The sequence below is a fragment of the Talpa occidentalis genome, unplaced genomic scaffold, assembly GCF_014898055.3.
Source record: "Talpa occidentalis isolate TD23 unplaced genomic scaffold, MPIMG_talOcc4v2.1 talOcc4.8, whole genome shotgun sequence".
Classification (NCBI taxonomy): Eukaryota; Metazoa; Chordata; class Mammalia; order Eulipotyphla; family Talpidae; genus Talpa; species Talpa occidentalis.
Genome location: NW_023605194.1, coordinates 112,131,707 through 112,146,152, shown reverse-complemented (window position 1 = coordinate 112,146,152; position 14,446 = coordinate 112,131,707). Strand labels below are relative to the sequence as shown.

At 38.8% G+C, this 14,446-nt stretch overlaps 1 protein-coding gene across 3 annotated transcripts in view; it reads left to right on the top strand.

Annotated features, from left to right (window-relative positions):
• IL15 (interleukin 15) overlaps nt 1-14,446 on the top strand; it is a 117,501-nt gene that overhangs the window by 79,869 nt on the left and 23,186 nt on the right. For 2 of the 3 annotated variants that reach the window (XM_054690348.1, XM_037497204.2), the window contains exon 2: nt 4,743-4,867. The exons of the other annotated variant lie outside the window; for it this stretch is intronic. The gene's annotated coding sequence lies outside the window, so the exon portion shown is untranslated. The remainder of the gene's footprint in view (nt 1-4,742; nt 4,868-14,446) is intronic. 3 annotated transcript variants of the gene reach the window in all.

Genomic DNA, 14,446 nt, shown 5'->3' with positions numbered 1-14,446 from the left:
GATGATCTTCACCATTGTTATCACCAGGCCACACTGGGCAAAGATCCCAGCATAAAAGCAAGAAAGTGGTGATGTAGCCATGGTGTGAAGGACTCATGACACTTTCATCTTCCCAGTCTCCAAGGTAGGAAAGTGCTTGTTCGGTTTCAGTGAGTTCAGAGCGCATGTGGTGCCATGTTTACTTTTGTTGTTCTAACCCAATAGGTAGCTTTCAGAAAATGAGTGGAGCCCCGTCAATTGCACAGTAGCATTCCTTGGGTGGTGGTGCAAGTGCAGGGTGGTTAGATCTAAGATGTGAATTAAAAAAAAAAAAAAATCAACATCTACTGATACTGTCCTTTAGTTATTGTCAGTACACAAGGGGTCCTACCCCATGTTGTGGTCCCCAATTTTTTTTTTAAATTATTAAAACTTTGTCTTTATTTAAAAATTGTATTTTTGTATGTAATAATAGACATATTAATATAATAGCACATCATATATTTCCTAAATAAGTATATGTATACTGAGGGTTAACTAAACTTTTGTGTATATTTACACAAAAAATAGAAAATATTTGCTTAAGTTTTTTTAAAACACTTTTCAGTTCTCAATCAAAACATTCAGATGTCACTGCTTATCTTCCTTCATAATCACTTCTTCGCTGAGTCCTACAAACAATTTTATTTTTTTAATTTAAATTTTATTTTTTATTTTCCCCATACAATTACAACCCCCTTATTTTGACCCCAAGCCCTCCTTTCCCCGCCCCCTCCTGCCATAGGACACAGAAACATCAATTCCAAAGAGCACCTGCACCCCTATGTTTATAGCAGCACTGTTTACAATAGCTAAGCTTTGGAAACAACCCAAATGCCCAAAAATAGATGCCTGGATCAAGAAGATGTGGTACATATACACCATGGAATATTACTCAGCACTCAAAAAAGATAAACACATGCAATTTGCAGCAACATGGATGTGTCCCAGATTTTAAAGATAAGTAGACTTCTTTATATCAAAGCTGATAGAGAGGTAGCAAAATGCATCTGCTTTGTGCTCCTTGTTAAGTGAATGAACTACTAAGAAAGATTTAATTGGATACCTGAGACATGGTACATCTCAGTTTTATCCCCTTTTTAAAACTTGACAATATTTTTAGTTTTTCTGAACTTTCTTCTTGTTTTGGAAAAATGAGGATTGATTAGACTAAGGAATCCCCTCAAGTATCAAATCTCTTGCTTCTGAGGATTAGCAAGGATGAGTTTGATCATATACTGATAACTAACCTGTGATATACTTAGGTGCCTGGAGGGACTTCAGACATCCTCTCAAACAGCCTCCTTGTTTCAAGATAAACAGATTAAGAACATGAAATACCATTCTATGGTCACATGTCTGTGTAAAGGTAGAACCAGGACTTAAGAGTCTAAGCTTCCAGACCGTTCTGTGGTTTTGGTAAGATTAGGAAAGCACAAAAACTGGAAGACATGATCCAAAGCAGATAAAAATGAAAAGCAAAATAGATTAGGGAGAAGAAAGGAATGGTAATTATTCGTAGTGGGTCATTGGGGTAACTACTTGTGTAGATGAGAACACTGAGTGAGACCAGGGAAGGAGGGAGTGAAGCATGAAAACGGGCTGTGTCCCTCCTCTGCAGCAGCCCTTCTGCTAGCTGTGTCCCAGGGGACGCCACACAGCATGGCGGAGGAGAACCAGGAATGCAGTGAAGGGCAGATGAGTTCTGCCGTCCTGTCCAGCTAAAAGAAGGCCCGCGGCCATGTGCGCCACACAAGAACTCAAGGGTACCCCACTCTGCCGATCTCCCATGAACTTTAGTGACAGAGACAGTCTGTCCCTTGGTTTTATTAGCACTTTAGATGCAAGGAGTTTAGTTTACATGTCAGGAAGAAGCCCAGCAAACATAGCTTGAGAAACACGATTCTGGGGACAATTATAGCAAATTTGGGACCACCGTGCTGACTCAGAGAGCCAACATTCAGAGTAAAGTCACTTGCTACATTTCACAAAAAGCCAAATATTTGGAATGGGAGATAGCAGAGGTCTGGTCAACAGAATAGTGAAATGTTAGAAGCAAGATGACAGCTGGCTCTGGTGACCATCAGGAGAATGGTGGTTGAGGAGTGAGGAAACGTGTGGTTGGAAGTGTATCTGTGTGTAATAAAAGATCAGCTCTGCCTTAGATCCTTTTACTTAATTCCGAGTGTTATTTTTGAGGACTGTGGTAATCATACCTCTTTGTTTCTGTAAGGGATTGAAGAGAAGCAATAAAAATATTTGGATCTGGTTATTTGCCAGTGGGAGATGTGTTATACAATTAAGCTGTCATTTTTACTGATAGTTTATTATCAGCAGGTAATAAGAAATGTGCATTATTATAAATTGTCATACGGCATTTCATGCTGCAACATATCAGGTGTGTCTTCTATGGCAGCTCCAAGCAATCACGTGGAGATTGGTGCCATTATAACGATTATAAATCACATCATCCACTTTAATAGTTAAACAGTTTTCTCTAGTGGCTGTACTAGAAAATTGTTTAGTAATGATTGGTTGATTTTTATGATAATAATTTTATATAGTCTTCTAATATAAATAATTGAAGAATTAAAAAGAACATTCGTTTTTAAACACAAGCTTGGGAACTTTGTGTTTTTTTTTAGCTTATTTGTCTTTAACTGCTCTTTTGTGACCAAAAGAGCTCTCTCCATATATATTTTTAAGTTTAAAATTATATCCATAATATAGCCTAATAATAAATAAAGAGTTCATTTATATAATTTAATCTTGGAAGTTGAGAACATTCATTAAATTTATATAATTTATTTTTATACACATTTTATATATTTAGTATTCCTCTTAGATGAAGATGTGGTATAGTAGGAATAAAGAGGCCTCAACAGACCACTGCCTAATCCAGGCTCCTCTGTGGGTAGAAGCTACTGGTTAATAAGGGAATGGCTTGGTCTCTGCAGTAAAAGAAAAATAATTCCTGATCCTGGAAGGACTAAAGCTATAAAGATCCTAGCCTTGCTTTCTCTTTGGTTTTTTTTTTTTTTTTTAAACATTTTCTATGAAGATCTAGTTTCCTTTTATTAAGTCATTTAAATTCTTTTTAAAGATTTATTTATTTATGCATACAAGACCTGGGGTACAGGCCAGAGATGTGGGGTGGGGGGGTGATAGGATTCACCAGAGACAGAGTGGGGAACAGAACAGGCAGACTGACTGAAATACACTGCTGAGGGGAGCAGCAGGCGCAGCAGGAGAGGTCTGCTGTGCCATGTGGGTTGCTCCCTGGCCGGCCGGGGATCAAACTGGTGCTGCAGAGGCTGCAGATTGCTTCATAGTGTGGTGCTTAATCCCTTGCACCACCAGGGAGGCCCTCTTCGGTTTCTTTTGATATTTTTCCTTTGTCACACTTATGACCCTACTTTTCATCCTCCATCTTGAATTTTCTCATCCCCCATCTTGATTTTTATGTTCTTCAAAACTTAGCCCAAACTCATTAATGGCAAAACCACCTCCTTCACACATCCAGTTTTCTTTCCCCTTTCAATTTTGCTGTACCAGAAGTCTTTGGTTCCTGATATATCTGGATTGAATTCCGTCTGAGCCACAAAAGAGCTGCAAGGTTTCTTTATCTGTAGAATTGGAGTAAATATAGTCTCTGCCCTATTGGGTCCGTTGTCCTTTTCATGGCAGTTTTGACCGCCTTTTGCTTGGTGAGATTTTTAAAATCACACTGTGGGGTATGTTCTCAGCTAGACCACTGCAATCCAAAGTATGAAAAACTTTGTTCTCCGTGTTTGACCCAATGATGAACTTGCACCAGAATACAAATCCACCACATCTTCAAGCACACACATTTGTAACCAGACTTTCCTGAAGGCAGATAGGTCAAGCTGGAATCATTGTTAACCAGTCCGGGCTCTAAGGATGCTGGTGTGGCTGCTTCCTCTTGCCATTCTATGGAAGGCTGGGTGACTGACTCACAGTGAGGTGCGATAGTCACAGTGAAGAGGTAACTGTGCCAAGTGCTCACTACTATCAAGGTCTGCTCCATGCAGTTTGCATGAATGAAGTCACCTGAATCTCACAATGACCCAATGAGGCAGAGACTATGTTTACCCCAGTTCTACAGATAAAGAAAACTTACAGCTCTTTTGTGGCTCAGTTGGAATTCAATCCAGATATATCAGGAACCAAAGACTTTCCTATGCCTGAATCAGAGTTGTCCAGTGGAAATTTCTGCAAGGATGACAATGATTACATATTATATACACAAAATTGTTGAGATCTCATATACAGGTATCTGCTAGGTCCAGTAAGGTAGCCACCAATCACATGTAAGAACTTGAAATGTGACTGGCACAACTGAGGAAGTAAAATTCACTTTTTTAATTAATTAAAATATTGGTTTAAATAGCCACATAATAGCTATTTGCTGGGACAGCACAGATCCAGGTATTTTTAAATGCTGCTGACCATGTTAATAATAGGGAAACCAAAGCAGGAAACACATTAAGAGAATGTGATCTTCTTTTCATTTCTTCACTTCTACAGTTTCCCCAGATCTCACACTAATGAGAAAGTTATCCAGAATATTCCTTGTTAACTTCGTAAGCTTTCTTCATGCGAGTCGTCCTGTCTTTCCCAGCAGGCTCAGGTGTGGAGGTGATCATTAATCCAAGAAAGGGAGGATTATTCAGTCCATAATCCTTAATCTTTTTGTCCTACAGAATCTATTCCCATATCTGGTCACCCAGCTCTGTGAAGCTATGTCCCATCATGCGTCCTTCTGGTGATGTCACAGGAAGCAACGGAGTCAGCGTTAGCCTGTCGCCAGCCTGCAGGAGGTCGTGAAGTAAGGTGTTAAGAATTACCACATCATGTCGCCCCTCTATATAGTTGTGAAATGAAGATGCAGCACGTCAGGGGAAGTTCTATGCACTCAGAATTTTAAAAATAAGTGTCTCGGTTAAAAAAGAATATGCTGGTTGTCATAGAATGTTTAAAACTTTCTGAGGACAAAGTATATATTAGAGTGCATATTAGAGTCAGATGGTGAGTAGTTTATATTTTGTGAACTAAAGAACCTCTGATACCACTGCTTGAAAGCAATTGAGACATGGGTGATATGACAGTCCCAGCAAGACTTTGTTCACAAAGACAGGTGGTGGATGAGTTTGGCCTGTGGGTCATAATTCTGCATATAAGATGATGGAATTCTCCATCTCAATTCCTCCTATGTTATTTTATTTAATAATAGACTTTTATTTAATAATAGATGTAATCCCAAATACCCAATTTCTGAGTGAATTTACTCATGTAAGGATAATCAAGAATAAATAATATAGATAAGATTTCTTGAATGACTCACCAAAACTTTCGAAAATTATTTGGGAATATTGTAAAATTAAATTCACTCTCAAGAGCTGAACCAAAGAAAGCCACAAAAATGGCAAGCCAAGCAAACAGTTTCTTTTTGATAAACACACATTTCACTTTTACTTTGTTATAATTTACATTTAAGCCCTTCAGACAAAATTCTGTAGCTTGTGTTTGGATGGGCATTAGCAGGGGACTTGGTAAAGGGATTTATGGAAACTCGAACCCTTTACAAGAAACCTGAGGGGGAAAAGTTTACTCCCTTCTTGCGTGTGATAATTTCTGGCATCATAATGTAATAAAGGCAATATAAATGGAAATGAAAGTACCTTTTGCCTATATTTATGTAGTAAGTAGACACCCTCGCTCTTACATGCTTCCTTGAAATTGCTCTGTTTCCTATAATTGTTATTAAGAATTCTCCAAACTCAAGGAGTAACTTAGCAACAGTCTTATAAATATGTACTGGTGCTGTCTTTGAGGGATTAAGACGAAGAAGCAGGAGGGCACTTCAGCTGTTGAGGGACAGAACTTAGGACATTTTTACAATAACAACACAAGTCTGAATCGTCTTGTCTCAGTAAATGAGTAAACATTTTTAAAAATTCCATGATGATCTGTGATGGGGCAAATATACTATGATAGGGAAATTCTCCTTAAATAAAATTATACTCAAAATCTTTAAGAAATTCAATGGGAAACTTCCCTCGGTTGTTTTCAAGTCATAAGATAAGTGTTCGGTGCTTTCTGGTTTTTTGGAATTCTCCCGATGTCTTGATTTGTAGTCACTGCTTCCTTCTTCCTTCCGGGTGCTTAACCACAGAGGCATTTTGATATTATTTTGTGGAAGTGATAGCCTCTTGCATCTGTGATGAGGGAGTGGAAATTGAGTCCAGGTGGAATTAAAGACATCATGTATCTCTTCCAGTTAGCATGGTAAAAGTAGGTGACCTGGTATACGACATTCTTAGTGAGCAGCAGGGTGACTATGAAAAGGACCCAGAAAATTTCTGTTTCTGTGGACTTGTTCCCAGGAAGATAATGTTTATTTGGGGTAATAATAAACATTATCACACTGAAGAAATTTTGGCTGTAATGACATTTGTGTCAGTGATCCCACTTACAGTGCTTATCATGGTCATCTTTGTTTTCATTTTTATACTCTGAGAATAGACATTTTATACAGCTGGCTCTGGAGAGAGGCTAAGAGCTCAGGATTCAGCTCTGTGCCAGCCTGCACTCTGAGCCCCTTCTCTTTCTCTGAATTAGGGTTGCAGCCTATAGGTGTGGTGGCTGTGAGTGGCCAACTCTAACTCTATTTGTCTCTAGCTTTTAATTTCATTTTTTTTACTATCTTTCTGATGATCAAAATGATGTATGCTCATTAGAACAACAGTGAAAACTTCAGAAAACTGCAAGGTGAGAAAAATTATCACCAGGAATGCAGTTACTAAAGAACTACTTATTGCATTGTTCTTTCCAGGCTGCTGGTGGTGGTTATTATTTTGCTGCATGGTTGATATTTTAAAAATTGAGGATGTGAGGGTAATATGGCTGGGCCATCTGTTGCTCATTCATCTCCAGGTTGGTTGGGTTAATCTGACCGTCTTGGCCAATTTCTCTTCCTCTCTCATTGCTCCAAAGCTGTATGCTTGGTCAAAGATGAATCTTCCCACGAGAGAAGGGCTTTCCTATGGCCCAGGGTATATGAGCAGTTGTACCCCCCTCTAGTAGAACCTCCAGACAAACTCTCAAGGTCCATTTGTAAGCAAAAGAAGGGGAGTCAAACATCTAAGACACAAGATGCATTCAAATGCAACCTGCCTTAAAAAAAGAGATGGAAATTTTGCTTATAGATTTTTAAAAAGATTTATTTATTTATGCATACAAGAACTGGGGTATAAGCAAGAGGTGCAGGGGGTGAGAGGATTCACCAGAGACAGAGTGAGGAGCAGAACAGGAGGATCTACTGAAATACACTGCTGAGAGGAGCAGCGGGTGAGACAGGCAAGGTCTGCTGCGCCCTGTGGGTCAGCTCCCTGGCCGGGAATCGAGCTCATGCTGCAGTGGCTGCCAATAGCTTGATAGCACTGTGTCTTTATTAACCCCTGCACCACCAGGGAGGCCCTACAGATTTGTTTTCAATAACAAACACAGACTTTTCATGTGGTAGTCCATAAATAAATGTTCTTTTTACTGTATATGTCATACTCCATGTGGAATGTATATTATATTCTAGTTAATACTTTCATTTTTTTAGGAAGAGTTGCAGTGTGATTTAAACCCTTCCAGAGGCATACACACTTGAAAATATTTTCATGAAGTGACAATATCATGGACACCTAAGCTTGGTCAAAATTTCTTTTTTTTCTTTTCTTCTTTTTTTAAAGATTTATTTATTTGTGCATACAAGAGCTGGGGTACAGGCCAGAGGCGTGAGGGGTGAGAGGACTCACCAGAGACAGAGTGGGGAACAGAACAGGTAGACTGACTGAAGTACACTGCTGAGGGCTGCTGCGCCATGTGAGGTGCTCCCTGGCCGGCAGGGGATCGAACTCCTTCTGCCATGAACAGGTTCACAGGCTGCGTTTTAACCTCTTGCACCACCAGGGAGATTTTAAAAGGAGAAATTTCAAAAGGCCATGTGGGTCATCTTTGACCCACGGAGGCACGAGTTACTAACAAGCTCCTGTCCCTTGGCCTGCCTGGGAGTGGCTGTGCTGCTGTCCCTGTCCTGTCTTGGAAGTGGCCCATCCCACAGCCTGCTCTCCTGTTAGCTTTTCCTTTCCTTCTTTTCCATGTTCACTTCCTCCTGCCTTCCTGGAATTGTGCTCCTTAAGAGAAGACTATTTCTGTGGCTAGTGCTAATAACTTAGTGTTATTCTTAGTCTGATTTCCATTTCAGTTTCTCCTCTTTCATAAGTTGCTCTAGGATGAATTGCTTAATGTCCAATCAATTCCCTAGTTACCCTTTCCTTTGACCTCTGAGCCAGAATTCTGTCAGAGAACAAACACTGAACAATTTGAGCCCATTTAGTTTTGGAATGACTTCTTCTCTGGCTCAACATCCAGTAGTCAACTTTGGCAACTTTTCCAGTGGGGACTGAAAATAAGTGTGATTTTGCCACTGTTGGGTCCCATGTGCCAGATATGACAGGTAGGTAAGTTTATTGTTTTTGAACATCTACTCTATCTTTGCTGGATTTAAAAAATCTTTCCTGTTAGCTTTTGAGAGAAACATTTTAAATCTCGCACAGTAATGAGGAATTTGCCTTTTCTCCTTTCTCTAGTTCTGTGAAGTTTATAAGATTGAAGCTGTGATTTTAGAGCAACCTTTTCCTGAGTATGAAATGCCCCTTTTTCTAACAAGGTTACTTGCCTGAAGTCTGCTTTTCCCAAAGCGGCATCCTGCCCCAGCTGATTCCACCTGTTGCATGATTGCTACCTTTCCCTTTATTTACTTTGAGGTCCTCTTTCTCCTTGTGCTACAGGTGTGTGTATCATAAGCAACACATTTGGTTTTTAATTCAACCTAACAGTGTCTTTTATATAGACTATTACATCATTTTTATTTAATTTCTGATTTAACTGTGTTCATATCTTCACTCTACTTTTTTTTTTAAAGATTTGTTTATTTATTTATACAAGCACTGGGTACAGTCAGAAGCTCAGGAGGGTGAGAGAGTTCACCAGAGCCAGAGTGGTGAACAGAACAGGCAGACTGACAAAGTACACTGCTGAGGGGAGCAGCGGGTGTGGCAGGAGAGGTCTGCGCGCCATGTGGGACCCTGGCCAGCCGGCCGGCTGGGGATCAAACCTGTGCTTCAGAGGCTGCAGGCAGCTTCTCAGCTTCGCAGCCCAGCACTTAACTGTGCGCTACTGGGGAGGCCCTTCATTCTACCTTTTTTTCCCCGCTTGACCCATCTTTTTATGAAGCATTTCCTCCCTTCTTGCCCTTTAGGGGTAACTTTTTAATCTCGTCATTTGTTTTTGTAAGGACAGGAATGGACACAATGCAGGTTTTCTATGATCCAGCAGACCGGATAAAGGAGGAGTCAGAGTCTTCAGTGGTTTTGCAGGTTTTTATTGGGATTACCAGGTACACGGCAGGCAGGGGCGCTGGCAGGCCTCCCAGCCCCCAGCAGGTCTTCACTCTGGGCTCTCCGAGCTTCTCTCGGCTTCTGCTTCTCTTGCTTCTCTCTCGGCTTCTGCTGGCATCCCCATGACGCCGCCCTTAAAAGCCCAGTCGAATCCCATCTACCTATGCCCACACCCTACTCCAGGTGCCTGCCATCAGGCATGCATTCAGGACTGCAGGGTTTCATCATCCATCCTAATGGCGGGAGGGCAGAAAAGCCTGATGCTTTTACCTTACCCTACAGTTATCATTTCCTTTACTTGTTGTTAATTCATGTTTTTTGACTCTTGTTGCCCTAAATATTATAACATGTGTCTTTTTAAAGTTGTTACTTGAGCTGTTAGTAGTTACTTGGATAATACAGCATGCATCATTAGTATTTTATATTCTAGTTAATAATTTTATTTTATTTATTTATTTTTTTTTTAAAATATTTATTTATTTATTTATACAAGCACTGGGTACAGTCAGAAGCGCGGGAGGGTGAGAGAATTCACCAGAGCCAGAGCAGGGAGCAGAGCAGGCAGAATGACCGAAGTACACTGCTGAGGGGAGCAGCGGGCGGCAGGAGAGGTCTAGCGCGCCATGTGGGACCCTCCGCTGGTGGCCGGGGAGCAGCCGGGGATCGAACCGGCACTGCAAAGGCTGCGGGCAGCTTCGCAACCCAGCGCTCAACCGCTGCACCACCGGGGAGGCCCAATAATTTTATTTTTTAAGAAGGGTTGACTTCAGCATGATTTAAACCCTTTCAGAGGGATACAAACTTCAATATAGTTTCATGAAGTGAGAATATCATGGACACCTAAGCTTGGTCAAAATTTCAAAAGGAGAAAATGATTCCTAATTTCATTTTTGAGTATCAGTGCAAAACTATTTGGAAAATTACTAGCAGAAAGAATCCAGCAACTCATTAAACAGCTAATATATCACGATGAAGTAAGGTTCATCCCAGGAATGAAGGATTATGAACTCTATTAAAATAATTCATCATGTTAATTGATCTAAAGGATAAAAGCGTATGTTAATCTCTGTATATGCATAATATTCATTTGATAGTATGTAAAGACCATTCTGTGCTTAGAAAACAAGAGAAAAAACTCAGTAGAGTTTGTTTTTAACAGCATCACCCTGACAAAGTGACATAATCTTTGTGTACACACACACACACAGACACACACACACCCCACACCGCCCCCCCAGCACAGCATTATAAACAATGGCAAAATGCCAGAGGCATTGCTCTTATTTTCGTTAAAAGTGCAAATGAATTAAGGGTTCACAGCTGTTATTCCTACTAGTGAGGATGCATCAGAGCTATTAGCAAAACTAGAGAAAGAAATGATCCAGAATTTAAGGTGAAAATAAAACTGTTTGTAGATGACTTAATGCTTAGAAAACCCAAAAGAATCTAACTGAAAAATTTCCAACCATTATTTAATTCCAGCATCTTAAAAAAGGGGATCAATCTGACTCATCAAAAAATTCCTTTGTTGGTATTAAAAAAGCCATTCACTCTGGGGACATTCTAAATTGTGATATCCTTCTAAGAGTGATAAACTGGAAAATTATCTCTTTCGAAATCACCAGGAGTTTTCTCTCTAATTTAGAAATTATGGGATGTAGGGAAACAGAAAGTAATGGAGCCATGGCAAAAATCATGAGTGAGTAACTTGCATGAAAAAGAAATACAAATAGCACCTCAGTTCGAAAAAATGTTCAACCTCATGTAGAACGCTTGTTGGTTGTGTTCTCTCACACACATACACGGTTGTTATTACATTTATAAATGTATGTTTCTAAATTGTTTTACATAAAGAAATTTTCAATCTTTTTTTGATCATTTTGTTTACTATACATTAACTTATAGAACTTAATTTTTATCTTGTCAGGTCTATCAGTCTTAAGTTTTGGAGTTTTTAAAAACTTGTTTTAAAGCCTGTCCAGAAATCAGATGCTGACTTATATTATTTTTTTCTAGATAAAACTAGACAGTGTGGAACCAAGCATAAGTATTCTTAGCCATTGCTTTGTCATTTTGTGTGTAACTGCCATTTTAGAATTTTAGGTTTTGCTGTCCCGGGAATGAGGACTGCATTCCAGAGATAGTTTTGACATTTTCCACCCTCGCTCCATCCTCGCCCTCTGGTCACCAATGAGGGTGAACCTGCTGTAATTGGAGCTGCAGGCTGGAGCTGCATCTCCACTGGGCCAGTCAGCTTAGAATGATAGCCAGGCAAAGTTGGAGAACGCATCCTTGTAGCCAATGAGTAACTGCCAGCATAATTTGACCTTATTAAAAAAACCCCTGCTTCCTTTGTTTGGGGCTCTCGATACCTGCAGCTGCGATGGTAATTGCCCTGAGCCCAGACTCGAGTCTGTAATAAACTCCCTTTTATGTTTGCATCGGCTGTCTTTGGGTTCTTGGAGGCTATGCTCACCGAGTCTGCTGATCTTGGCACAACAGACAGAAACTAATACAAATGATCATGTAAATAGAGTAAAGGGTGCAGGGAAAGTCAGGTGGACAAGCCAGGAATCAGGGTACAATTTCTAAATGAATGCCTTTGTTTGTTGTTTTGTTTTCAGCCATGTGAACATATTACCTTTACAGAAGGAGATAAAAAATATATTTTTTTTGAAATTTCTAAAGTGAGAAACTGCATCTCATTTTATTTTGCATTCTTGATTACTGTAGACATGCAATGCCTTAAAGTATCATTTGTTATTTGTATTACACTCTTTAAAATTATCTGTCAAAGCTTTTTTATTATGAATATATATTATTTATTTTATATTTTTATTCAAGAACATTGGTTTGTAACATTATATATGATTTGGAGATACAGGATCACACCCTCCAGATGTATGTGACTATACCACACCCACTCTCCAAGACACCCACAGTTCTTCCCCCATATTCACTGTGCCCCACTGTCTGTGACTTCTTTCCTCCCCCTGCCTCCCTGGCAGTCTCAGTTCTACACAGATTTCTAGGGTTTGTTATTGGTTTGGTTTTATTTGACCCTTTATTTGGTTTCTCTATATTCCACATACTGACACCATCTGGTATTCTCTTTCTCCTTCTGAATTATTTTACTTAGCATAATTCCCTCCAGTTGCATCCGTGTTTTTGCAAATGACAAGAATTTATAATTTTTTTAATAGTTGAATAGTATTCTATTATTTATATAGCTCACATCTTCCTAATCTACTCATCTGTCTTTGGTCACTTAGCTTGGTTATTGTAAACAGTGGTGCAATGAATGTAGGTGTACCTATCCCTTCAAATGAGTGGTTTTGCATTCTTCAGATAGACACAAAAGAGTGTAGTTTTTAGATCATATGGTAGATATAGATTTAATGTTTATTTAGATATATTTTCATTTCCTTAACAAATTTTATAATGTCTTAATATATAAGGAGGCAGTATCTTAACATTTATTTCACTTTCTTTAGTCTCTTCAGCCTCTCATATTTCTTATTATACAGTAACTTATAGAACTTAATAATTTTTATTTTGTCAAATCTACCAGTCTGACTTGGTTGAGTTTTTAAATACTTGCTTTAGAGTCTGTCCAGAAACCAGAGACTGACTAAATACATTTTTCTCTGGATGTCATTTTTTAAAAGGGGAATTTGTTATATAGGAGGTGAGAATATAATTTCCCCCCTAAATAGTTAATCAGTGGATTCACAGAATCATCATTAAATAATAGATGTTCCCTTACCTGCTGTTTCTAGATTCAGTTAGAGTGTTTCATTGAGTCATCTATTAGTACTTCAGGGAAAACTTATTTTCAGTTTTAACATCTCCTTGTTCTCATTCCTCTTTACTACTTTTCTGTTTTAAAATCATTTTCACCAGTGGATTTTTTCCCCTATGAATAATCACAATGTCAATTTCACTTTCTACCTTAATTCTTATGTCAATTTCACTTCCAATTTCATTTCTTATGAAATAACTGGAAAAAATGTTATCTCTGCAATATATAGCATTTTTGCCAAGAAATAAAGTACACTTCACAACTTATTTAATTTTCTGCTTTAAATCTCACTTAATTGATTTTTATATAGCTCTGGTACATTCCTTATCGTATTTATTCCTACGTATTGTATAATTTGGTCACTAATGTTAATTAGATTTTTTTCTACATCTTGCTAAGCTACAGAATGATTAATAGGGCAATTATCAGTTATCTAATTTTTACTTATCATTTATTTTGTTCCGAACCATCTCATAGAACTTGCATTTTAGTTCTTATGATGTTTCAGGTAATTTGCTTAACTTTGTTAATAAAATAATTGTAGAATCTATTGTAACTATAGTTCCTTATTTTTCTGCCTTATTTGTATTAATCAGAAATATCAGGAAAGTGTCAGATAGCATCAGGGTATCTTATTCTTAGCCCTGAATACAATGGGAACTTCTACAGTGATTTGCTTGTAGTTTGAAGTTTGCATTTATTTAGGAAGATTTGATTATATCAAGAAATTATTATTCTATTTCTTTTATTAAGAATCTATTCATTTTTATAACTGTGGCTAAACCACTATAATTTTATGAAAACTCTTAAAAGATTGATTTTGTTATAAAGATAATACTTGGTGTCATATGTGCTGGAAAACACACACTCACTCTGTTAAGAGATACTTTCTTTAGCCAGGAGGCATGTGGACCCCAAGACTCTGTCTCCCTCACCAGCCCTGCTTTTGAGTTGCTCCTTCCTTCCTTTAAGTCACCTTCCCTCTGTGTCTCCCAGGCGAGCCTCTGGCTCTCTTCTCATTCATCTTCTATGATCTCTTGTGAGTTTTGGCAGAATCTTCTGGATTCCTTCCAAAGAGGAAGTTTGGGTGTATTAGCTCAGTCCACCTCTCTGCCTACCCAATTCACAGCGATGTTTTGCTGTCACGTTTAGG